This window comes from Melospiza georgiana, chromosome 2 (genome assembly GCF_028018845.1).
Source record: "Melospiza georgiana isolate bMelGeo1 chromosome 2, bMelGeo1.pri, whole genome shotgun sequence".
NCBI classification, from domain to species: domain Eukaryota; kingdom Metazoa; phylum Chordata; class Aves; order Passeriformes; family Passerellidae; genus Melospiza; species Melospiza georgiana.
This window is the reverse complement of record NC_080431.1, coordinates 22,340,196-22,366,518: the sequence shown is the minus strand read 5'-3', so window position 1 is coordinate 22,366,518 and position 26,323 is coordinate 22,340,196. Positions and strand designations below refer to the sequence as shown.

General features: G+C 44.6%; 1 protein-coding gene across 2 annotated transcripts in view; it reads left to right on the top strand.

Annotated features, from left to right (window-relative positions):
- Window positions 1–2,141: 2,141 nt before the first annotated feature.
- NPAS2 (neuronal PAS domain protein 2) overlaps window positions 2,142–26,323 on the top strand; it is a 104,487-nt gene continuing 80,305 nt past the window's right edge. The window contains exon 1 of one of the 2 annotated variants that reach the window (XM_058045151.1): window positions 2,142–2,193. The gene's annotated coding sequence lies outside the window, so the exon portion shown is untranslated. The remainder of the gene's footprint in view (window positions 2,194–26,323) is intronic. The other variant, XM_058045152.1, reaches the window with a different exon arrangement.

The window sequence follows — 26,323 nt, the reverse complement described above, 5'->3', positions numbered from 1 at the left end:
TATAGGGGCTTTCCCTCCCCAACAAAACCCTCCTCTGAACAGAAAAAAATACAACTCTCCCGAAAGCACATACTGTATCTCGGGGAGAAACCCCTTCTGCCGGTGAAAGAGGTGTCTGCCAGCAGTGCCAGCAAGCCCCGGGTACACAGGCGGTGCGAGGGCGGCAGCGGGCAGGGGGCAATAGCCGGCGAGGCCCGGGGCTCCTGGGACTGAGCCGGCGGGAGGCGCGGGGAGCGCGGCCGGGAGCGGCGGGGAGGCGGCGGGCTCTGCCCGAGCCGTGTCCCCGCTCCCCGGCCACTTGTGCCTTCCTTGGGAAAGAAGGGCAACTCCGGAGCCGCCGCCAGAAGCCGGCAGGAGTGCCCGTTGAGGCAAGAGCAAGGCTCCGATCGCCAGCTCCTACCAGGCTCGAGCACACCGCCTTCTCTCTTACTGGCCACTTTGCAGGACGAGTATTAGAGGGAAAAACAAAACAAAAAAAAAAAAAAAAAAAAAAAACACACACACAAAAAAAAAAAAAAAACCAAAAAAAAAAAAAAGAGGTGAAAAAAAAAAAAAAGCAAAATAGGGAATAAAAAGAATGACCTACTTTGAAACAAGGAAAAAAAAAAAGCGCTCTCTGTCAAGGTTTTGCTCCAATTGCCTGTGCGCCGTTGCATAACCAGATCGGGAGCTCCTGCCTGTGCCCGTGAGCCTGCCCCGGGCAGCGCGGTGCCGTGCCCCGCTCCGGCCCGCTTCACGCCGCCACCACGGCCGGGACAGCGGGCACGGACAGGGCGCGGGATCGCCCCCTGAGGCGGGGGCCGAGCGGGGAGGGGGTCCCGAGCCCGCCGAGCGGAGCCGCGCAGGGGTCCCGCCGGATCGCCCCGGGAGCCAGGGCCGGGCACCGCGCGCAGTCCTGCTCGGCGGGGCCGGCGGCACCGCCGGGGGCTCCCGGGGTCAGGCTACCGAGCCGTCCGCCGGTGCGGAGCGGGGATATCGCTACAGACATATGTAAACGTGGGCACGCCGGGGTTCGCTCGCGGCGGCGGTGTGAAACCATCCTTGATGCGGGGCTAGCTCTTAGGTTGAGGGTTTTTTTTTCCCTGCTTCCCCTTTCGTTCTCTTTCCAGCTTCTCCTTTTCTTGGATCCTCGCCTGTCTCCTCCCACAGAACGAGAGAGAGAGAGAGAAAAAAAAAAGGTCACGTATGTTTGGAAAAATATGTAGGTCAGTGGAACATTCCCTGCACTTGTGCACAGGAGCCGGGGCGGGAGAGCTCCTCCGCAGCCCTCTCGCTACCCACCGCCCCAGCCCGGCCCTCCCAGCGCCCACCGCGGGTACGGGGGCGCCGAGCGCCGGGGTCCCTTTCCCCCTTCCTGACCCATTTTGAGCAACAGCCTCGCGTTTGGGCGCCCCCCGGCCCTCACCCCCCCCCCTCCATCTCCCCCCGCTCCCTGCCGGAGAAGGCGACGAGCGGCGGAGGAAACCGGCACGGGAGATCCTCTGCCGCCGGCGCCGCGGCTGCGCCCATGGGCGCGGGGCGCGGGGCGCGCCCCCGCAGAGCCGCCGGCTGAGGGCGCGGGGCGGTGGCCCGGCGGCGGGGGCAGGCGAGGGGAGGCGGCGGCGGGCGGCGATGAAGGGCCGGCGGAGAGGATGCCCCCGCCTCGCCCGCCGGGCTCCAACTTCGCGGAGAACTATCGGCCCCGCAGCCCCCGCGCCCGCCCTGCCTCTCCAGGCCGCGCGTCCAACTTAATGCCCCAGCGGGAGCCCCAGCCAGCAGCCCCCCCGGCCTCTGGCCTCCGCACTCCTCCGCAGCAGCCCGGGCTCCCGGCGGCCTCCCGGTGCCGGCGGAGCCCCTGGCCCCGGCGCGCGTGGGTCCCGCGGCGCCCGGGGCGGCGGCAGAGCGGCATGCGGCGGCCCCGCGCACCATGAGACAGGGCACCGGCACCGGCGGCAGGCAGGAGGCGGGCAGCGTCCCCGGCTCCTCGTCGGCGAGGAAGAGTTTGCCGGCTCCCGAGGCCGGCCTCCTGCGCGGCTGGAGCAGCGGCGGCCGCTGCCGCAACAGCACCGGGAGGCACCGGAAAAGCGGCGGCATCCAGCTCGCCGGCACCGGCACCGGCGGCGGCTCCCGCGCCCAGGTGGCCACCGCGGACAGCAGCAGCAGCGGCGGCGGCTGGGGCTTCCCCGCCGCGCTCCCGCAGCACCGGCACCCCAGGTAACGCGCGGCCGTGCGGCCCCGACCCTGCCTCCGTCCCGTGGGGCGCCCAACCGCGACACCCGCCCGGGGGGCGCCCGCCCGGGGCACCCTCGCGGGATGCTCGGCCACGCGTGACCCCGCGGCGGCGGCCGGGGCCAGCTCCGCGGTGTGCCCGCTCCGCGGGGGTCACGGACGTGCCCGGTGGTGCGGGGTGGCGTGGCTCTGCCGCGGGAAAGTTTCCGTGGGGAGCCCGCTCATGTGCGGCGTGTCTGCCCTGGCCGGGCTGGCGGGGTCCGGCCGGGCGAGCCCCTCCGTTTGGAAACTAAGTTGTCCCCCAAGCAGTCCTCCTCGCCATCTCGTTTGGTGTGGTTGGACGTTTCCTGACTTTGGGGGTTCCTGTAAGCTAGACTGGAACAGGGTCTGCGATGCGATCGGGAGGTGTTTGCTCAAGGAAAACTTCCAGTAAGACCAGTGGGGATTTTGAATGGGTGAAAGCTGCCGGGGGGAGCAGGGGTTGTGTCGTGTGCTGGGAGAGCCCTGCTGCTGCTGCAGCCCTGCGCAGAACTCCCCTCCCGCGTGTTTGCATCCCTGTGTGGAGCGGGGTAAACCTTAAATACACGGCTGAACGGCAGCGCCAGATTCACACGGAGCTGTGTCGTGGTGCCTTCCTCTATGGTCACTAGCCCGATTTGTCAATTAACAAGCACGCTCATCCAGAAACTTTGCTCCGTACTCCCTTAGCTGTCTACAGGATGGCAGCTTACTTTCACTCAAGTGACTCAGAAATAATTAGCGGTTATAAGCGTTACAGCCAGCAGAGGAACTTGGATTTTTTCATGGTGCTAAACCTCCTGTAGGGATCTCTCGGATGGGCACAGCCAACCTGAGCATTCAGTTCAACAAGTGGTTGCTCTTGAAGTGGAAAATAATCTAATTTACCCCAGTGTGAGATGTTAATGCCCTAAACTGTGGGTTTAGTTTATTTGGTGGTGCTAAATAATTAGAGTTCACAGTGTCCAGACGTAGCCAGCTCATCATCCACTGATCCACGTCTGATTCCGAGAGCTGTCAGCTGGTGGAGAGCCCAATCCAGCATACATTTCAGTAGATGAATATGAGCACAGAGTTGCTCTGCAGAGATGGCCAGGAGTATTTGGAGAATGTGATTGCCAAACTACATTCTTTCACTGAAGATGTGAAATGAAGGTTTTCTAGAACTAGGTATGTGACATCAGGGTGATTCCCCAAGCTGGCAGCACTTCTGTGCCCTGCACCAAAGCCTGGAGAAAGTGAGCTTTCCTAAATTAGTTTTCCCTCACAAATAAAGGTGCCTTCCTGCACGTTTGCAGGGTTGAATCCACAGAATTACAATATTTTTGCCCAAATCTCTACCCTGAAGCATGCAAGAGCTCTTAAAGGAGTTGTTTTTTCATCATAGGCAGCAATGTTGTCTACAGTTAAAATTAGCTAGTGCTTTCTAGTACAATGCTCTGCTGTCAGGTTTTTTTGCTAAGCTTAAGCCTAGGCTGGTATTTTGCAGGTTGAGTGCCTGCTGAAGACAGACTGTCTTTGGGAACTTTCAGATTAAGTGGTGTGGTTATTTCTGAGATCATGGTAAGACATAAACTTGGTCTTTCACAACGTATTTGATGAAGATGGTTTAGGTTTACATCCTGCATTAGGAGACCTTGATCTATCTGGGAATCTGAATTTTTTTCACTATGCTAAGAAACACTTTCTTTGAGATTTAAATTCTTGTGGCATCGTGTTTTGGAACAGGGAAAAGATATTTTTCTTGGGATCATCTTGTGATGGGGGAGTGCCTTTTGCTGATCCTCTGAGAATCTTCCAGAATTTCTCTCCAGTATAATTTTATCGCAATGCTCAGGGCGTGTGCTCTTGGGAGGGAACTTGTTGAGGGCTTGACCATTGCACTGGCTTGAAGATGCTCTCCGCACAAGGCATGCTGAGCATCCCAGCACTGTTAGGAGCTGAGCAACTGCTCCTCTTCCTGGGAAGGATGAGACCCCTCCAGCTGGTGGCTGATGGGCTGAGTGGACTTTCCCCCCAGTTATTCTTCCAGGGTTTCTTCCAGGGTGTTGCTTCTACAGTGAGTGCAGGAGGGAGAATTGAAGACTTTCTCAACTGTGTCTTGGGTTGGCAGAGTGTGACTGGCGATGCCATGGAAGGGTGGAGGAGGAAACTGTTTCATTCACTTGCATGGTGACAAAAATTGTGGAACTAGAACGGTCCCACTTCTGAGAAGAAGTACTGGTGATGGATACATGGAGAAATTGAAGAGCAGAGATTTGAGACCAAGGATTTGTGGGGTCATAGATGACAAATCTTGGGAACAAGGTGTAGGGAACTGTAGATAGAGGTAGTAAACCCAGGCCAAGAGAAGGAATGGTGGAAAGAAGGAAGTTGACACTTGTCGTGTACAGGGACAGGAGATCTGAGCATGCAAAACCACAGTGGTTTCCATTCTTTCAATAACCAGGGCATAGTACTACTACTTTTTCATCCTTCTCATTTTCCTCCCCACACTGCCTGCTGTGTCTCAGCCCTTGCCTCTGCTTCTTTGCCTCTTCCCTGGATTGGTAAATGTCATACAGTTAAAAATAACACCCAAATACACATTTTATGTGCATTTAATTGCTTTTCATTCTGTCTTAGATGAACTTAGGTAACTTCCATTTGTGTTTATAGTTTTGTGTCTAGGCTCTTAGGAGAGATGCACTTGAATTGCAGATTTTTTTAGAGGGATCATTATCTGTATAAAAAATTAATTTTCCTGGATTTGGTTTAACTGTCTGTCGATCCTTGATCTTAATAAAACTTCTTGAAAAGGTAGGCTGAGGCCATGCAAACATTTGTATTTTAGCTAATTTAATTCAGTAGGCACTCTGCATCAGCTGATATAGTGATTTTATGAGTCTGACTACTGAGGTTTGAAAAGGAAACACCATGTAACAGCATTTAAGCAGAATGCATAGATGGTGGTGGATTTATTTATGCAATGCTGCTTTTGGTATTGCTGTTTTGGGAGGGACTAAAGCCCTTGTGACATGGTATGGGACACAGAATATATACATATATATATGCATGCATGTATGTATGTGAAACAATGCCAGCTGAATTCAAAATTGCAAGAACTGCAGGGCAGGAAAGGCAAGGGGGTGATAAGGGATGTGGGTCATACAGGCTCATGCTCTGAATAAGGAGCTGAGGAGCTGCAGATGTGGTTCATTCTCTGCTCCTTGCATTTATCTTGTGGTGGCTCTGGGATGTTGGCAGATTAGATTGAGGGATTTAGGGAAATGGCTTTCTTGGCCTTGTCCACATAAATTCGACGTACATTTTGGGGATAGAGGGATAAATACTGGTTTTTATGCTGCTCTTCCTGTGTCTCTTCCCCCTGAAAGCAAACTATGAGGCACAGCTCAGTCCAACCAAAACGTTGGTTTTAATTACACTTTGGTAAAGACACTTCTGTTGCTTTATCCAAGGACCATGGCAGAAATCGGTGTTTATTGCAGGCTGCCTAATACATTTGGGAAGAATAGTCTTATGCATCCCCAGTGCTAGTTTTAATCCTGCTTCGGTCTGAAAATCCACCTGTGGCTTCAGCAAAATAAAGCTCTCACAAAACTTAGGTCACTGGTGAGCTTGGACCTTTGTTACTAGGAAATAGTATTGCCATACTATAGGACCAGATTTATAGTACCCCATCTGCCTGCTGTTTCTTGTTCTCTCCTTTACCACCAAGCACTTTGAGGCAGTGCCATCTCTTTCTCCTCTGTCTTTGTGGCAAGGTAGCAGGCCTTGAGCGTCAAGATACTCCAAAAATGACCATGTAAATGGTGGGAACAGGGTGGTTATCTAACCTCCTCCTGCTTGGGCACAAGTCTGTGTAAAACAGCTGGGCTTCTGCTGGCCTGATTATGACAGAAGGTGTTTTTCAGCTGTTTTACTACCGTTCTTAGGGATCTGCATAAAATAGAAGATTTCTAGCCAAGTGGAATGATGATTAGGGGAAAAAAAATTGAGAGTATGTATGTTTGAGATCAGAACTGAAATTTGGAAATTCAGGTATGAAACCTCTAATTTCAAAATGTACACAAAATGCTGGCATGGCAGTGTCATCTACTGGGACATTTCAATCAGCCTTTCTCCTTGAGTATCTTCATGTGATATAAATGTAATATGCATGTCAGTTTGAAAATAAATAGAAGAAAATATATCTATAGTCATAGAAATTAATTGCTATAGGTCACTGAAGGTGCCAAAACTTAGACAACATCTTCCCTGGTCAACTCAGGGGAAAAAAAATCAATGCAATGTGGAGGTGTGAGTTAAAAAACAAAAGGAAATAGAACATTAAGATTGTTTTTTAAATGATGGGAAATTATAAAAAAGACTCCTCATTATTTCACTGTAGCAGCTGTAATGTGCTTCATCTCCAGTGTCCTGTGATGTTGATTCCCCCACATCAGAGATGGCTAGTGGCAAGGGAGATGGTTTGGAGGGTCATAGGAAAGGGGATCAGAGAAACAGTTACTCCTGTCTCAGGACTGACAATGCTGATAAAGTGATGCAACACACATCTGTAAAATTAAGCAAAGCATGGAGAAGGCAAACCAGGAATGACTGATCACAGCCACAGCAGCAGAGGGCACTGGGCAGGCAGTTGCAGGAATGGAAACAAAAGGAGATTGCTCTTCACATGGCATGGTCAGACTGCTGAGCTCCTCACCACAGGATGTGGATGCTGAGAGGTTACATCAGCTAATGAGGTGACTGGATGAGTTCATGGAAGAGAAATCCATCAAGGGCTGTTAAATTTAAAACCACTGCCTCTGGCATGGGAAGTTTTGAGCAGCATATTTTGGAAGCTTGGTGAGTATCCTGAAGAAATACCACCACTGGTTTGCCTTGTTCTTGTACTTGCTCCTCAGCACCTGTGTCTGGCCATGGCTGAGAGGGGCTGCTGGGCCTGGAGGTCTCCCTGTGGAGAGAATGGACCAGCATCTGGCCCCTCTCAGTTCCCAAGGCCAAGATGCTGCTAGTGGCTCGTACCTTCCCTGCTCAGAGCTGGCTCCATTACAGCACATCTGCCATGGAACAGGCTGGCTGGGAGCAGCTAGTTGAAGTGCTCCAAAGAAAAGCCAAGGCATGGTCCAGGACTGTACTCCAAAAAGCTGTGTGCACTGCTTGAGCGCCCTCCTTGGTGTCCTGTTGTGGAGCTGTGCAGTCATGGTGAGGATTATCTTCTTGGGTTCAAGTAGGTTCAGAAAGCACTTCATTCAGGGAAGCAATCCCACCTGAAGGCATTGAATAATGAGATACAACGCCTGGCTGAAGAAGTTCCTGCTGGGAGACTGTAATACTGCTACATGCCTGCCCTGCTGACACAGGCTTCCCCAGCCTTCCCTGCTGCTCGGTGCCAGGGAGAGGATTTGGGCCAAGGTGGGCATTTTCTCTGACGAGGTGTTGCTGTAGTTGGTTTCATCTGTCTCTACAAGACCAGGCCTTGACATTCTGAACTGAGAATGAGAGGACTGGGAATTAAATTTCTTCAGTTATCCACTGAATTTAACCACTGGTTAAAACAGAAATGTTGTGTTCACTGCTGTTTATTAAACCAGACAATTTGCTTAATCATCTGAAAGGCAGATTTTAAAGCCATGGATTGCATTTATGACGGCTGTGCTAAACCAAAGGCTGTATTGCTGTTTACTTAAGCAATGGTCAAAGCACAATGTATTAAAACACAGCTCACAGTGATGGCATTTTGCTGCCTTTTGGATGAGGTCTGTTGCTATTAAAACAACAAGCACCATTCCCAAACTCAGCAATGTCTTAAGTCCTTCTGGTAGTTGCCTATAATTTCCAGATGCTAACTGATACAGAAACTCCAATGCAGCACTTAATGGAGCTCACAACTGCCTGGCTGTATATTTTTGGGCTACCTTATGTAATAAAATGGCAGGCCCTTGCACTGCCTGCGCAAACAAGGTTGCATAAGCAGCCTGGGGAAACAACCGGAGCTCCAAGAGCCCTCCTGAATCCTGCACGTCTTGTTTGATCTCATTTAACATTATTTAATAACCAGTATTAACCTTTTCCTCTCTTCCCCCTTAAATTATCTAGAACCAGTGATACTGACTTAATTTCATACACAGACCTCACTTTTCAGAGAAGTCATCAAACTTTCCAGTCAATTGAGCAGCCTGATGTCTGGGTAGCCTTGAATTTTCTGTAATCAGCACTCAATCTAGTTAAAAATAAAAAGACATTAAAAACAAAGCCTTGAACAAGAAAGTACTTGTTTTTCACTCTCATTTCTAATTTGGTAACCATTCTTAAAGTTCATCACTATGGTTTGTTCTATCAAGGGATAAACAATTTATTATTCAAGCAGCTTTGGGATTTTTTTCTTTTAAAAACAGACAATGCTATTCAACCATTGGGAAAAAAACCAGCACAAGAAAATTGTAATCAATTTTAACAGGCTTGCAGATGGCAATGAATTTCTTTAAGCATAATGTTAGCCCTGCAAACAATAATAATTGAGTTTGATCATTTATTATCCTTTTATCATCGATCACAGACCAGACTATTTTTCTCTTGATTCCCTCTGTTAGGTGTGTCAAATTTTTAAGCTGAAGAACAATTTTAATAAGGCAGCTTCCACCTGTAATCTCTAAATCAACAGGTGGATGTAACCATGCAAAACCTGAGCATTCCTGGTTATCTGATTGAGTCAGTGGCTGAATAAATCTGACTTTAAACATGTCCTAGATTTATTGGTTTGGGTGGGACACCTCTCATTAATACTTTGGGAGAATTGACATATTTCCCATGTTATGCATAAGAACAGTATGCTTGCAAAATCTAGTCAATACTGTGTGCAGCATGATCAGCTAGAGATAGAATATTTCTCTGTTATTTCTAATTCTGATACAAAATATCTGCCTCAGTGTTTTTATTGGTAATTCTATGGATTTTACTTGTGTTATTTTGTCTGTTCCTGGTTTTGACATATAAAACAGGAAAAGGTTTTAAATTGGAGGTTTTGCATTAGACATACCCACATTCCAGTTACACTTCCAGCCAGGGTTCTTTTAGTTCATAATTTATAAAGGGGAAGACAACTATACGATTTCTACATGGACCATTAAGGCCACTATTTACTCAGGCAAAATCTTCATCCTCTTGATTAGATAAACAGTGAGTTGTTATAATTTGCTTTATCTTTGGCTGTGAAGGTGAGAAGAATATTTTATTCTCCTATCTACTTTTCAATGCCTTTTTTTTTGTATAGTAATACAATATTTGGGATAGATAGTTTCACATAAAAAGCCTAATCAAACAATAGTTCTGTAAAGCAGCTGGGTGCATTTCCAACAATTTCAGCAAGAGCAAGACTGATGAAAAATAAATAGGTCACTCATAGTCATTCCTATATTTATATTTTTATAAGAAGGACTGAAGAATCTGTTTCTGGGCTGTCACTGAAGTCGATGGGTGTTTTGCTGGAATAATTCTGGGCCTTTAATTTGATTGTTTGTAGAGTGGCACCAGTCATTTTTTTTCCATCTTTTTTCTTTCTTTCCAGCACAAAGGACCTTATTGTCAGCTGACACACACTGATGTAACTCAGCTCGTTGTAGCAATTACATTTATACTGCCTGGCTTGTAACATCCATATTTACTCAAAAATGCATCATCTTTTTCAACAACAAAATATCTTGTTATATCTTGCTGTTATTCAAGTATGAAGCTGCATTTGGTGCCTGTCCTGCTGTCCTCATTAAGGCAAAACTCCCACTCCCATTAAGGCAAAAATCAAGGAGAGTTCGGCTGACAGAAAATTACCGACTCGAGTTTCTAAAAGGTCTAAACTTTCTCACTTTATGGGTTTGATTTTTTTTTTAATTTAAAAATTTAAAATTATCTCACTTTGTATTCTAACTCTTCCCTCTCCTTTTATATTTCTGGTTTTGAATCTTTAGCTTCCTTTACTAGGATCTTTTTTTCTTTTTACTTCTGTCAGGTCTTAGCACCTTCTACTTTCCACCTTGCCCTCCCCTCCTTTCTTCTCTCCTCTTTCTGTCTCGCACTCTCTTTCAGTCTGTTATTCTCACCTTCACTGACTACAGCACTGTAAAAAGTTTATATACATCATACATGTTTCCAGGAATTTCATTGAGCTTGCTTAGACCCCTTCTATGTACAGGTGCTTATTTTAAGGTACTTGCCTTAGGGCAAAACAGCAGTTTGTAAGATTGGTGATCCAGGCAGAGATTTATTTGCACAATATTCATCTCAGTAATCCTTCCTCTTCTTCTGGGTAGAATCTTAGCATTTCCTCTGAAGTATTGATGCAGAGTTTCAGTAAATTGAGTTTTGGACTGATAAAATAAATATTTGGCATAGTATTGCAGTCAGAAAAAAATACTCACGGATTTTGAAGTCTGTGTAAAAGGGGTTTTGTTGAGGGTGACAAAACGGGAAATCTCCAGAGAAATGGGTTTTATTCATAATTCTTCTTCTGTGCAGTGTTATGAGCTTAGACCACATACATAATGCTTTCTGTGCATCACTTCTCTGAACTGTAAACTAGGACAGCTTTACAGAGTATTGTAGGGTATGAACAATTCTGGGTGCCAGTCATAACCAGGTGTCAGAGGGGGGCACGAAGCAGGGAGCCGTGGGATGCTAAAAAGGCCATTGACAGGAAGAGGGGCTACAGTAAGGGGTTTTTTGGGCATTGGTCACCTCTGTGGTGATCAGGATACATCAGGCAGTACCTTGCCACTTTGCTTCCAGCTGTGCAACACCTGGTGCCTTTGGAGCTCTCCCTGGATGTCCCAGCTCCATTGGTTTCCTGCACAGTGGCTCAGGTCCCCCCCTCACCCTGCTACCTCTTAGCTGTTTGCATTTTTCAGATGGAAAGCCTTTGGAGAGTGCCAAGTATTGTTATTTCCTTGCTGAAACGACTGAAAGTTGTGTTGTCACAGGATCTAATTCATGCTTGTGAAATAAATAGTCGGTATATGGCTTCTTAATGTATAGTGTAGCATTTCAAACTAAAGCTGTCAGCTTTCTGCTTCTCAGCATCTGGATCCCTGCAGACATACTTCTTAAAGCAAAAGACATAACACTAAACTGGCTTATTCTCCCTTAAACAAGCAAATGCGTTTTCTCTTATGGGAATGATAAAAAAAATAATTTTTCATGGTGCCCAATTGCCTGTTATTCTGGCAAACCTAAAACGAATCAAAAACTGCAGGCTATATATAGAGAGTAATGACAGTTAAAGAAGCATTTCTTCTTTGATGCAATTTCTGTTTGATTTTCTTAAAACACTCCTTTTCCAAAGACCCATTTCCACTACATCTGAACAATAGGTTTATTGTTGTCAGCTGAATGAGAAATTTGATAAAGATAGCTTTTCTATTTCCATTAAAAATAGATGATTTTTCAGAACACTGAAGGATGAAAGTTCAATTTTTAAGTATGAATTTCACATTTCATTTGACCAGTCTATAATAGATATATTTTTTCAAAGTCCTGATTGGCATTAGACATGGCATATTTCTCTGCATATTTTTTATCAGTGTGAAACTATTAGAGGGTCATTGCTCTGGTTAATGAAAGAGGGCTGACATTCTTTGTAAGTTGTGAGTGTTTAAATATTCCTCTATGCAAATTTTCCCCTTTAATGAAAAAGTTTAAAGAGACATCTTAAAAAAATTTATTTAACAGTGTTGAAAAATTCAGGTTACATTCATTCATAATCTATGATATCCAGTGGTACGAGATGATGACACATTTCAAATTTGCTACTGTATAATTAAGAGGGAATTCCATATAGGAGATGTAAGCATAAAAACTGGGTATGGCTCTTCATGATACTGCTGGTTTTGCTGCTGAATTCTTCAGTAGTTTTGTTAGAGTGTATAATCAGTTACACTTGTGCTGATTTAATCAATTATTCTTGTGCACAAACAAACAAACAAACACACACAAAACCCGGCTAATTTCAGACTGTCTTTGAAACATCAGAGCTAGAGATTTCACTTACAATGAAAGAAAATATTATTTTCAAGCCCCTAGAATGATTTTTAAAAATGGCAAAGATATATTTGGGAGCTATCATACTTTTGGGTACCAGCAGCTGTATATCCTTATGCAAAAGTGGATTTGGCTGAAAGACCAATTCATAAATATTGTGTTTGAAGATTGCAGCAAGCTTTCATATTTTCAAGACATAATGTAAAATGTGCAACATTTTTTTCTTTGCTTCAAGAAGTTTAAACAGCTTGGTCTCCCAAATCTAATGAATAATGGCCAACAAACAAAAGTATCCATGGCTTCTTGAATCATAGGGGCTGGAGACCATTCTGTCTGTGGAAGCAGAAAGGTCAGCCTGCTGTGGTCAGTTTGAACACCCTCCTGCATACTGCCAAACTGTGAAGTGGCTTGGCGGTGGAAGATGCCAATAAATAACTTTACACTGGCACTCCATGACTTCACATCTTGTGGTCTATGAGCTTCCAGGCAAGCAACAGCCTGCTCCTAGCTGCATTGCTTGAAGAAATCAAGGGAGTCAGGGGAACGTCTCATTTTTCTGCTGGAAAACGAATCTTATTTTTTTCCTTTTTTGTAGTCCTCCTCTGCCTTGATCTGCTGTTTGGGGAAGTGAGGGGTGTAGTGGGGGAGGTAAGACTTATCTTTGATCTGATGGCTCCTTTCGTTCTGGGCTGCTCTCCAGGAAAAACTTTTTCCCCCTTTGGGATACAGTGCTTTTCATGGCAGAGGCTCTGCAAACAGGAGTGCTGTGGAAGATCCTGAGTTTGCCTGACATGCGTTTGACATTTTCGCACAAATTCAGCAGAGCAGCTTTATTCAGGTAAACACTTAAGCACATGCTTTTCATTAGTCAGAATTTCATCTGAGTTTCTTTCCTGAATATGGAAAGACTTAGGCACATATTTAGGGGCTGAACGGGTCTCCAGTCTGACTCATGTATGGAGCAGTGAGCATGGGTTGGATGGAAAGGGAGTGCTCATCATGGTAGCACAGCAGCTGTGAAGTAAGATGTACTGTCTGAAAATCAGAATGTTACAAAGGGACCTTGTTCTTTTTGTGTGTGTATGGTCTCAAGAAGAGGAGCAGGCCTGAACTTTCTGCTTTTGTCTACGCATTTGTTCCTCTGTTTCTCCTTATTTTGAATTACTCTGCATATGGCTTGGATGATGTGACATAGGTTTATAATTAGAATTTTTTGGTTCCTCTGCAACCTCATGTTTGTCAGTTTTAAGATTCACCCATCTGGCACCCCAAGAAGAGGACAGTGTTCTTTTGCAGAACACTGTTGGCTATCTCCATGTGAAGACGGTGCTGTATGCTAAGTCCTCTGAGGATTTCTCACGTTGCATCAGCCACAGAAGGTTTCTGAAATTTATTAAGTATTTGTCAGCACTGAACACATACCCAAACCTTTGGCTCTTTCTAGCTACTTCATTCATGAAAAATGTTTTTTCACAGTTTTGTGTGCAAAACTTAAAGTGACTCAGGCACTGATGTAACCTTTCTCGCTTCTTTTGAGGATCTGAATTATGAATCTAGATTAATGTTTTGCAACACAGAGAAGGAAAGAGAAAGGCACTGCAGAGAGAGCTCAGAAATGGTTGTGCCAGAAGGTTGTTTTGGTGAGCCAGATCTTGTCTGTTTTTAAACATCTTTGCTGACACTAGCACATGTAAGAGCACAGTGGTAACTTCCTCTAACAGATATGTGTTGTGTGCAGGTACTTTACTGGCAAAACTAAACTCTTTCCCTGAGCAGAATGAGCTATCCCAGTAAAAGAATGCTTCAGGGGAGCATAGTAGAGTTGGCAGAAAGATGTTTCCAACATAGGGTCCGTTGAAGGTACTTTCACATTCCTCACTGACAGCGTCCCCCAAAATTTGAAATACAGACTACACCTGAATAGAATATGGATAATGGGTTTCAAAACCTCAACTGATGAATAGCCTTAATTGTTGCATTTCTTCTTGCATGTTGACTTGAGCATGACGACAGTGGAAGTCTCTTGTTTTGGGGGGATTATAATGTAGGAAGTGTCTCACTTCAGGCCAGCCCTTTTTTTGCATTTTATTCTGGAGTTAATAATGTTTTAGAAGTTTCTTCCTAGTCTTGTTTCATAGCTAGTCTTCAGGTTTCTTTTGGAGAAATGTATTTGATGTGAATATCTTCTCACTCTGCCAAAGCATGACATCTCTTGCAAACCATTGTCTTAAAGAGCAAAGCAGTAACTGGGAGTCATAAGATGTTTCTGGCATGAACTCAGGCAGCATTGCCTCTATAGTGTATTTTTCCATTTAAGACTGATTTCCCATTGCTTCCTCAAATCTTACGCATTTTGGCTAAACTCATAATTGCAAGACTGCTTTTATCCATTGTATTGAGTTTGCATGGAAAGGTTGTAGTGAAGGCTATAGGTGTGTATTTTCTGAGAAACTGCTAGAAACTTCCCTGATGTCTGACAGAGCCACTGCTGGCCAAGGCCAAGCCATTCAACAAAGGTATTAATGATTTTGGGATAACATACATAAGAAGGAAAAAACCAGTTATGGGCAGGAGTAACTGTGGCCAGAGAAGAGAGGAATGAAAAGAAATGAGAGAAACAGTTCTGCAGACGCCAAGGGTGGTGAAGAAGGAGGGAGAGAAGATGCTTCAGGAGCTGAGATACCCCTGTGGGCTGTGCTGAAGACCATGGTAAGGCAGCTGTGCCCCTGCAGTCCTTGGAGGTCCACGGGGAGCAGATGCCACCTGCAGCCTTTGGAGGACCCCATGTCACACCAAGTGGATGCCCAAAGGAGGCTGTGACCCCGTGGGAAGCCCACACAGGAGCAGGCTTCTGGCAGGACCTGTGGGTCCATGGAGAGAGGAGCCCACAGCAGAGCAGGTTTGCTGGCAGGACTTGTGATTCCATGGGGAGCTCACACTGGAGCAGCCCATTCCTGAAGGAATGCACCCTGTGGTAAAGGGACCCACTCTGGAGTGGTCAGTGAGGAGCTGTAGCCTGTGGGAAGGACTCCTGTCGGAGGTCTCCATGAACTGCCTCTGGTGGGAGGGACCCCACACTGAACAGGGGAGGGACTCCTTTCCCCAAGGGGAAAGCAGTGGCAGAAGCAAAATGTGATGAGCTAACTGCAGCCCCCATTCCCTGTCTCCCCATGCCACTGGTGGGTAGGAGTTAGAGAATCAGAAATAAAGTTAAGCCTGGGAAGGAGGGAGTGGTGGCAGGAAGGTGGTGTTAAGATTTGTTTTACTTCTCATGATCCCACTCTGATTTGATTAGCAATAAATTCAATTAATTTCCCCAATCTGAGTCTCTTTTGCCCTGGACAGTATCTCATGTGTGATCTCCAGTCTCTCTCCCTATCTTCAAGCCTTGAACCTTTCATTACATTTTGTGTCTGTTATCCAGCTGAGTAGGGGAGTAATAGAGCAGCTTTGGTGAGCACCTGGCATCTGGCCAGGGCCAAACCACCACACCCATGTACATCTCTGCTGCTACTGCAAAGGATGATGCTGCCTTACTCCCAACTCTGGACGCCAGTGTGTCAGAGCAGAAAGCTGATCTTGCTGAAATTTAGCCTTTTCTTTATGTACATGGGTTAATTGTCAGCTGTTGCATTTCCCTAAGCTGGGTTACTGTGCAGCCGCACCAGGTTGCAGAGGTGAGAGGAAGACAGAGGATCTCCTTTGGAACCAGTGTGGGTTTAATCCACTTTAGAGTAACTGCTGAACGTTTTACATTTCTGGATGAGAGGAGAAGTGGGGCTTGAGGGGAGCTGAGTGAAGAAATGGAGGCAAGGCAGAGACTCAAGGATTTGTACAGGTCAGGCAAGGACATGATGCACTGGGGTGAAAAATGGACCAGCAGGAGTGGGAACAGTGAGCATGGATGGAGTTGAAAATGATGACCAGTAGAAGGAAGAGCACAGACAAGGAGCAAGGGAGACAAAGAAATTTCAGCTGTAACCCATGGCAGTGAGGAAAAAGAAGAGATGGAAAAGAAGCCCTTAGTACAAGCTTGGCTGAGGAGGGAGTGGTGTGATCTACTGGAAAGAGAGGATGTCATGAAGGGAGCAAGCTTGGAGCTGAGCCTGGAAGAGGGAGGTCAGGTGGCAGCATGGGAGGAAGAGGTTGGAGGAGGAGGGTCTTTGCACTGAGAGAAGTCTGAAAGTGGGGTTCTTAGGAAGTACCTGGGGCTTGGATAGCCAGAAATGGAGATGAGCATGTGCTCATCCTGCAGTGTATAACTGGGGTCAGGAGGAGTCTGAGGTACAGAAGAAGGCCTCAAGCTGACAGTCAGGGAGGACAGGCAGAAAAAGCTGGCCTGTGTGGGCATCTGGGAGGGCATCCCAGTGCTGGCAGATGTGATGCCCCTCTGTGGTGCCTCAAAGCCCAGCAGGAGAGCCATCTTATGGCTTGCCTCACTGCAGCCCATTGTCCCTTCTTACAGCAGGACCCTGTGACCACTCTGGCTGATGCAGCTTGTTAGCTGTCATGAGTGGAAGACTGCTGATATTTTGGAAATATCACAACAATGCCAAATAGTGGGGTTTTCCATTTTTTTAAAGACCTAGTAAAGTCACACACTCCCAGAAACTGCCTTGAATGCTAACTAATATGGATGCAAAGCTGAGCACTCAGAAATTAAGAAATAGTATCATTAAGTCTGCCTGTGTAATTTTGATTTACTCTCTTCCTGTATATTCATTGTTATGCAGTACTTAATGGTTTGGTAATCACACTGCATTCAAATAATTTTTTTGTTTAGTTGTTGCTGGTCACTTTAAATCAGCTTAATTCACTGGCAGTTCACAATCAGTTCACTAAGTCACTTCACAACTACTGGCATAAGATGGGATGGGCAGAGGAAGGATGTGAGCACTTATGTGCCAGCACTGCTAGCTTAGCCTGGCCCAAACCAGTACTCAAATAACATTACTCTCGATATAGTTGAGTAGAAGCTTCAGTTTTATTAAACATTGGTCAATTCAGGCAGATTTTTAAATGAGGATATCCTTGTTGCAAAGAGCACACACACCTGCAAAGCAAAGACTAACTTTTCTCATAAATATATAATCTCTACTTCTTAACTCTTCTGGCTGAAAATAGGAATCATCAAAATTCCCAGGCAGACACCAGACTGTAGAATTTCAACTCAAGTGGTTTAATCATGGAAATGTTCTGTATAACCAAGTGTGGTGGTTTCTTCTAAGATTCTTGAAACTGGAAGAACCAGGCAAGGCTTCCTGGCAGAGTCTGTCCCCAGACTGCTCCCTAGAAAAGGCAGAAGCTGAGAGAGCTCCAGTGAGGCTAGCCCTTTATAAAATCCCTATTTCCTGCACACTTTCTTGTTTGTTTTCAGGTGTTTCTGCTGCTAGAAAACATTGGGTTTGGTATGTTCAAATTATCTTCTTGAGATTTTAAGTTATACATTTTATCTGGTTTAAGTAAATCAATAAAGATTTTTCCTTACTAATAAGTACTAACTTTTATGACTACCTTGGTGATATAATTTTCATTTTCAAGAACTGCGCACCATTTTTGAATCTTAGAAAATATCAGTTGCTCAAGTTCCGAATTATATAAAGCTTTAACAGTTCTTTCTGATACAAATTATTTCAAGATTGTCAGTATGTAACCAAACTCTTGAGATCAAACAGATTTTCTAATTAGTTTTTTGATCTTCTAATTACATCTTTTAGAAGCAGATTGACAGGCATTAATGGCAGTTTTAATGTATATTTATAATTTACTTTGTCTACAAAGCCTTGTGTAGAAGGACTTTCACTGTCTGTCTGAATACTCCTTAAACTAAGGAAACACAGTCTTTAAGAATCTTGCATTATCTTGCTTGCTGATCTAGAATTGCATGTTTTGTAGTATACCTTTGACTAAACAAGGTATTAAAACTTGTGCTTAAATTTGAAGCTATTTTTATTGCTAAAGTGACTTGATTACCCTCATGCAATCAATGTCTTCAAGAGAGTAATAGGTCTTGTTTCTATCATATATTTTTATACTCCAAGCCTCTATGTATGCAAAATAGCATTCTTTAGTTGAGAGCTCTTTGAGAACAAAGCTTTACAGCTTTCCGCTGTGCAAGGCTGGAAAACTCTGAAAAGTAGAATAATGTAAACAGTAACAATAAAAACCTTTGTGATGTCCATATGTCACATCCTGTCAGATTGATGCATTGACTTGCCAGATTACAGGTTTCAGTCAGCAAAAAGCAAAGCAAAGCAAAGTGGTGAACAAAAGTTTGACCTGGTTTTCCGTGTAATTAAAATAGTCAGTAGTTTAAACTGATGGAAGGCAATGGACTTGGCTGAAAAAATTGAAAGCAAATAAGTTACCTGTTAGATACCTCTTCAGGAGTGAGTAATTCTTTCATTTATCCTGGTGTTTGGGAGACCAAAAGCTCACCCATGGACTTCTGAGGGATCCAGTTACCATCTGAAGTCCATCTATAATGGCTACAATAAATACGTTGTTGTCATGGTAATACAGTGATCAAAGCCTGAGGAAAAAACTCTAGCATTTCTGTGGTTCATAGTGTAAGATGAAAGAAAGCCTTGACAAGAAATAAGACTGATTTTTAATATATTTTTTTGTTGTTTTTTTTTTTTTTTTTTTTCTTCTGGACTCACTTGAGCAGGTCAATGTCCTTTATACATTGGGGGTTCCAGAGCTGAGGTCAATATTCCAGAATACAGCAGGGAGACATAATTGCCTCCTTTGACCTGCTAGTCACACTTCTTTTGGTGCAGCCTAGGATATGGTTGACTTTCAGGGCAGTAAGCACACAAGTCCTTTTCCTCAGGGCTGCTCTTAATCCCTTCTATGCCCAGCCTATGTTTGTGTTTGGGATTGCCTGGCCCTGGTGAAGGACTTTGCACATAGCCTTGTTGAACTTCATGAGCCTGGCACAGAGCCACCTCTCAAGCCTGTCCAGGTCCCTGTGGGTGGTTTCCTTCCCTCCAGAGTGTCAGCTGCCCCACACACCTTGGATTGTTGGCAGACTTACAGAGGGTACACTGAGTGCCACTGCAAAGGTGTTGAACAGCACTGGTCCCAGTACTGACCCCCAGGGAAGGCTGCTTGTCCACTTGTTCAGCAAGCTGTTGACCTCAAATCTTTCAGTGCAACCATTTAGCCACTTCCTTACCCACTGAGTGGTTGATTTATCAAATCCATGTCTGTCCAATTAGAGACAAAGACATTGTGCCAGACAGTGTCAAAGGCTTTGCATGAGCCCAGGTAGATGATGTCAGCTGCTCTTCCCTCATCCACCACTGCTGTAACAGTCTTGTAGAAGGCTACCAGATTTATCAGGCACAATTTGCTTTTAGTGAAACCATGTTGGCTTATCAGTCACCTCCTTATTTTCTATGTGCCTTAGCATAGTGAGACTGGCTGGCCTGTTGTTCCCTGAGTTTTCCTTTCTTTTTAAAACATGAGAACCTTCCCAGGAAGATACTCTGAATTTTAATTTAAAATTAAACTATTTCAATTTAATAGTGTAATCTTGCATTAATAGTGTAATCTTTCAATTTAATAGTGTAATCTTGATATTGCTAGTACTCAGAAGGAATAATGCTGTCATTGTTGCCTGGGAAATGTGATAGTCTTCTTCCACAATTGAGTTTCTAGTTTTCATGGCAAAATTTACATAAACTGGCCCAATTGAATCATAGAATCATCAAACTGTCAAGGTTAGAAGAGACCTAGAAAAGACCTACAAGATCATCCAGTCCAGCTGCTCACCTGGCACTATCACTGTAATCCCTAAACCACTAATCCACATCACCCAGTGCCAGATCCACATAGCTGTTAGACACCTCCAGCAATGGTGACTCCACCGCCTCCCTGGGCAACCAGTTCTAATGTCTGACAACACCAACAGTGAATTTAATTTTTGTAATATCTAATCTGAATCTCTTCTGGGTCAGCCTATGACTGTTTTCTCTGATCTTCTCACTGAAGGCACAGCAGAAGAGATCGGCCCCCACCTCACTACATCTCCTTTCAGACAGTTGTAGAGAGTGATGAGGTTTCCCCTGAACCTCCTCTTCTTGAGCCTAAACAACCACAAAATCAGGCCTCCCTGCAAGGCCATGCAGGGAAGTTGCTATGATCAACTGAGAGGATTCATAGTGAAGTCTACTGACAACTGAAAGATGAGGTTTCACAACAGACTGCAACTTACTTAAGTCCACAAATCTGCCATCACAAGTGCACTTGGGTGGTGGAGGACCAGTCCCATTTATAAATGCCAGATTTCCCTCCCCTGTTCCCTGCTCCTAGCTGGACACTTCTGCCAGTTGCCTTTGCTGTCCTACCTAATGAGGCTTCTGAAGAAGTCCTGTCAGCTTTCTCTATGAGAAAATTAAAGAAAAAAGTAAAGGATGGCTTTGTTTTTTGGTTTTTTTGCCAAATTACAGAATTTAGTGAGCTCACAGAAGGAAAATGGACCAGCAACAAAGATAAGCAGTGCAGGAGAAGCAGGACAATCAACCATGTCTGTTTGGTGGCCACAAGCCAGCTTGGCTGGCCCACTCTTCATGGCTTTGAGCATTCAAGATGTAGAGCCTGAGCTGCCTGCTCACCTAGCAGGCAAAATGCATGTCCCCAAGGAAGTTCAGGATAAAAGGGAGGCTTGAAATGCTACCTTCTGCTGCTTCAGTGCCTTAGTGAGGGCTGTGCTTAGGGCCATCTGTAAGGCAGGAATTTAAAGCCACAGTCCCATATGCATTTATGCAACAAATCTTCCCCTCTGGGTTATTAGTCCTACAGAATATTACCCAGCTCAGATCACTTCAGAGGAATTGTCTCCTTTGCCAGCATGCTCACAGTGAGTTACCAGCCCCAGTCCGATATTCCTTGCTCACAGTGAATACCTCATTATTCCAAAGCAGTGTCCTTCTCTTCAGTGGTGTAGCCTAATGGGGTATGCCCATAAATCCAAATAGATCAAGCTGTGCAAGCTTTAGTCCCAGTGAAAGGGGATGACTCACCTGATGAAGTGCTCACCAGTCAAAGCAAAAGCGGCACAAAGGGAATCTGAAGTGCCAAAGTAGTCTTTTGTCAACAGGCACACATTCTGACCTTAATCACACTGAGTGCATCTTACAAGCAGTCCCATGAACAAACTGAGACTGCTTGTAGAGTAATAAAGTAGCTCTCCTAGGAGAAAGGGCACTGAATTCCAGCTCTAGGTCATTAAGCTTGTGTTAAAGTCTCAGTCCATTTCGTTGATGTCTCATGGTTAATGTTCCATGACAGCCCTTTAATACACAAGAAAACAGCTTAATCTGAGAGCGCCCTCCTGGCACGTTATAAATTTCATTGGTATTGACGAGACTATTGAAATTCCGATTACAATAAAAGATGTGAAATGTCACACGGCATGGTGATGATCAAATGCTGAGCACTCTCCTAGCTTACTTCCTAGACACTAGAGCAGGCCCACAGCCCATTGCCCAAAACCCTTAGATAAAGGCATAAATATGGAGGGAAAGGCAAATACAAGGGGAAAAAGTACAAAAATGAAAATGATAAATTGAAATTTAATTCCAAAGAGCTTGATTGTGTGAACAGAATTGATGAGAATGCGGAAACCTCCATGCAAGACTGAGGCAGCTTTCTTTTCTTTTTTTTTTAACATAAACAGTACAAAAAACTGAGTGCATGTGAGCCATCATGCATAAAATCTGTATAAATACTGTGACTACTAATCTGGAGCCATTGCTGGATTTTTAAGACAATCCTTGCCAGAAAAGGACCGGTGACCTTAATATTTTATTCAATAGTTAGTATGTCAAAAAACAATTTAACTTTGCTGACAAATGATAAAGAGGTACTTGTATTGCAGATATTAACTACCTCATGCAGTTTTCAACCTAAACAATGTAAGTAGAAAAGTAGTTTTGTCTGAGTAAGGACATTATGATATGCCCCAGAGGAATTAAAACTCCGGGAAAGGAAATGGAAAAATCTAGAAAATGTAGAAACTACAATTTAATACCATGTTTAAAACATATACCTATTTTAGAACATGGGTTCAACATCTTCCTTTTCTGGGTTTTTAAGATGTACAAGTAAGAACCAGACAATGCACATTACTAAATCACAAAGCAAAGATCGATAAACATATCTGCAAAACTTGCATTTTTCTTGGACTCCAGCCTGGCTATGAAAAAAAAATTAAAATGGGACAAGGAAATTAAAGTATTAAATGCAGTTTTTTACCTCCAAATAGACAGTAAATCAACTTTCAGGCAGCACTTAGCAGTATAGAATATCAAGCATCTAAAGGAAAGACCATTACATCTGAGTGGCAGTTACTGCTCTCATTTGTACTGTATACTGTAAATATACAGCAGTGAACACTAATGCTCTTTGGTTAGATTTTTAAAACACAAGGAATACTGAAGTCAAAGGGACATGCTCAGTCTGACAGTCTGATATTTTTTTAAGAATGAACTGAAAGGGATTTCAGAGACTCCTAACCCGTGAATCTCCACCTTGAGCTTTTGCATTTCTGCTCCTGAGTGTTTAATACATTATCTTTCTCCCCATGTCTGACGGGGCCATACAAGTAGAGGACAATGCCAGGCCATGTGTCTGATAGCATAGTAAAATAAAGCATTATTCTATAAATAAATCAAAGTTAGGTTGGTTTTTTTTAAATGATGATTTTCCTTCAGATCACAGAATCACAGAAGAGTTTCAGTTGGAAGGGATGTTCAAGATGAGCTGGTTTCAACCATAAGCAGGGAAACCTCCCTCTACACCAGGTTGCTCAGAGCTCCATTCTCCTGGCGTTGAACGTTGCCAAAGTATGGGGCATCCACAGCTTCTCTGGGCAACCTCTTCCCGTGTCTCACCACCCTCACAGCAAAGAATTTCTTTTTGAACATTTGGTCCAAAGCTACCATCTTTCAGTTTAAAGCCATTCCTGCTCATCCCATCACTCCATGCCTATGTGAAAAGTCCCATGCAGCTCTCTTGTCAGGCCCCTTGAGGTCCTAGACAGCTATAAGGTCTCCCTGAGGCCGCCTTTTCTCCCAGCTGAACAATCCCATCTCAGCCAGCCTGTCTTCACAGGAGAGGTGTGGAATGATCCAGCCCTATGATCATCTGGACTCGCTCCAGCAGGTCCACATCTTATGTTGGGGGCTTCTGTCCCTGCAGATACCAGAGAACCTACTCAAGAGCTTTCTGGCAGGTTTGCCGCTCAAAAAACTTATTTTATTTTCTGCAAACACTTCCTTTTGAATCTGAATGCAGGAGGATTAAGTGTCTCACATCTGAAGTGAGTTGGGCTTGGTTTTAAAAATTAAACATTTTAGAAAGAAGAAATTGGTAACTAGGAAAGAAGTAGGAACCAGTCAGAAATTGGGAAGAGTGGATGGTTTTAGGACCAAGTGGCTTGAATTCATGGTGATTGCAGTTTTGGCAGATGAAGAATTATAGTGCTGGTTGTTTTGGAGAGATTTTTGTGCCTTGACTGCGCACTTTGTCTCTTCTGGCCACAAAAAGAGAAATCACAAGTGAGAGGAGTTATTAATGGGAAATGCTTTATTACTTTCCTAGGTATAATAGATGATGTGAAAAAGCAATTGTCAGGGAAAGCCAGAATCACTCTGAACACTGCAGCATTTAGACCTGCTCTTGGCTAATTGCTATTCTAGAGACGTACAAAATAAAAAAAGCTAGAAGACGTGGTGCTGTTGATTACATCAGTGGGATCCACTGATCTGAGCACTCATGTGCAGCCAGCTGGCTCCTCTTTGAACTTTCTGAGGCCAGCCTTGCCTGTGGCACGTGAGCTGGGTGCAACAAGAGAGAAAGGCAAACACCATGAAAAAGTGAGGGGATAAAGAGACTGCCTGCTGAGCACTGAGCTTGCTGCTCACAGGGCTGCCGATAAATATCACAGGTTTTATCTGGAAGGTCTGAGGTCTTCCCCATCATGAATTAGTAATTTTTCTCCTCCTCCACTCCTTAACATTTCAGAGCAAGCAGAAGCTGGCTACTCTGCTTGCCCTAGATGAGTCACTCCTCCAGATAAGCCTGACTGACTTCAAAACTGAAGTTACTCTGCATCAAGTTGCGACAGAAAAAAGCAGACTGCAAATGAGGAAATGCTCCTGCCAAATTCCAGTACCCATCACATAAAGTAATGCTATTTCTTGTGTGAGGTGACGTGCTGTTTTGAACTGACTTCAGCTGATCGTAAAACAAAAATGATATTGTAATTGTCACATAAAGGCTCCTGACATAGCAGGGGAGAAGACTTCAATCTGTCACAACCTGTTCTCTTTGAGGAAGAAAAGGTGACTGAGAAAGTGTTATTTGGCACAGAACAGTGAATCAGAAGCAGAAATACAGTCTTCTTTCATTTTTTTGGATGCGTTTACACTTGCTAATAGGCCACTTGGTGCTCTTTAAAAACTCAACTATTCGCTTTTACCTGGCAGCAGACTGAAAATCTACATTCCTAGGAACGTGCCAGAAAAATATAACTTTTTCAGAACCAAAAGTTTCAGTCGAGTGGGCAACACAACAGTTTAAAACAGAGACTGTTTCACTGACCTGTGGACAGGATGCTCTCCATGTCCAATGCTGCGGCCGGGGAATTCCTGCATGGCTCTAAGGCAGAAAGATTGCCTTTGTGCTTTCCAGTGCCTCCACTTCTGAAAGAACTCAGCCCACTTCTAGAAAACTTAATGTGAAGACAAGGCTCAAGAAAGTTACAAAGGTGGATATTCAGACCCTCAGACTTCAGTTGGAATATCATTAGGGAGGCTGGGGAGAGGTGGGAGTATGTAAGCATAGAGAGACAGTGAACCTCCCTTCAGAGGAGCCTCCTGAAGGTGAGCAGTACTGCTTTGTAGCAGTGCAATCAGGCAGTCACCTCACCATAAAGGAGGTGAGCCAAGCCTTTTTCAAAGGAATTCTTCAATGAGTCAAAAACTGCCAAAAAATATTTGCTTGATATTTTTGTAGAGAAGAAAGAGAAATGTTCTGTGTAAAAATATTGAAAAACTCTTTACTATTCTAATGAGCATAGCCATAACCAGACAACAGTATATCATCTTGGAACAGAGGAACTTTTAGGACATAGTACTAAATGGAACTCTTCCATCTCTGCTCTTCCTAATCCTGACATGGGACTCCTGATGAGTGTGCTAAATGACCCACACCCAGCAGAGACTAAAATACCCTCATCATGCATATCTGATAGCACCATTAGTGAACACAACTTCCTGGAACTGGAGGTGGTGGTAAAATGGGCTCGAGTCAATAAGGCATATCAATCTCCAAGCTGCTGTCAGGCCTTCACTCCACACAGGCCATCTTATTCTGCTTGGCTTTGGGGTACAGAAAATTAAAACTGAGATTAACAGTCACTTTGGGTTATTGCTAGCAATCACAAGATCAGGAGAATTCAATTTATTGCTACAAGAGTTCACTGAGATCACTTTTAATACTGGATGATGAGAGGAAAACCTGAGTTTGAAGCCCCACTGTGGAGGAAAGGAGGAGACACTGGGCAACTTTTATGTAGTGTTTGTGAAGGAGATACTGTTAAGTTTTAGCTGTGGAAATACTGAACAAGGAGAAATATTCTTGGATTGCAGAAGACTGACCAGAAGGCCAGTGTGAAGTGAGCACTGGTAGGACCAAAAGCTCTAAGGTGAATTTTGGCCCCATGTAGGACAGGTAAGCAAGCTTGGGCATACACATGAAGTAGGGCTTTGGGCATGGGCAGTTCAGTTTGCTGGTGGATCCTGTACCTGTAGAGGGAGAGGCAGACAAGGCAGGAGTCAAACATCTTAAATTTACTCTTCTAACTGTTGCAAGTTTCAGGTGATAAAGATATAATAAGGCTTAGGATGGTGATTGCAGTTAAAATCAGGCAGAAGTGAGCTGCTTGCTCTGCTGGGACAATCAGGAGGAATTGTTGGGTTGAGCTGAGGGTTTGGGACATATGCTGAGAGGCAGATGCTTTGCTGAGTTTTACTGTCTTCGTCTTGATTGGGGT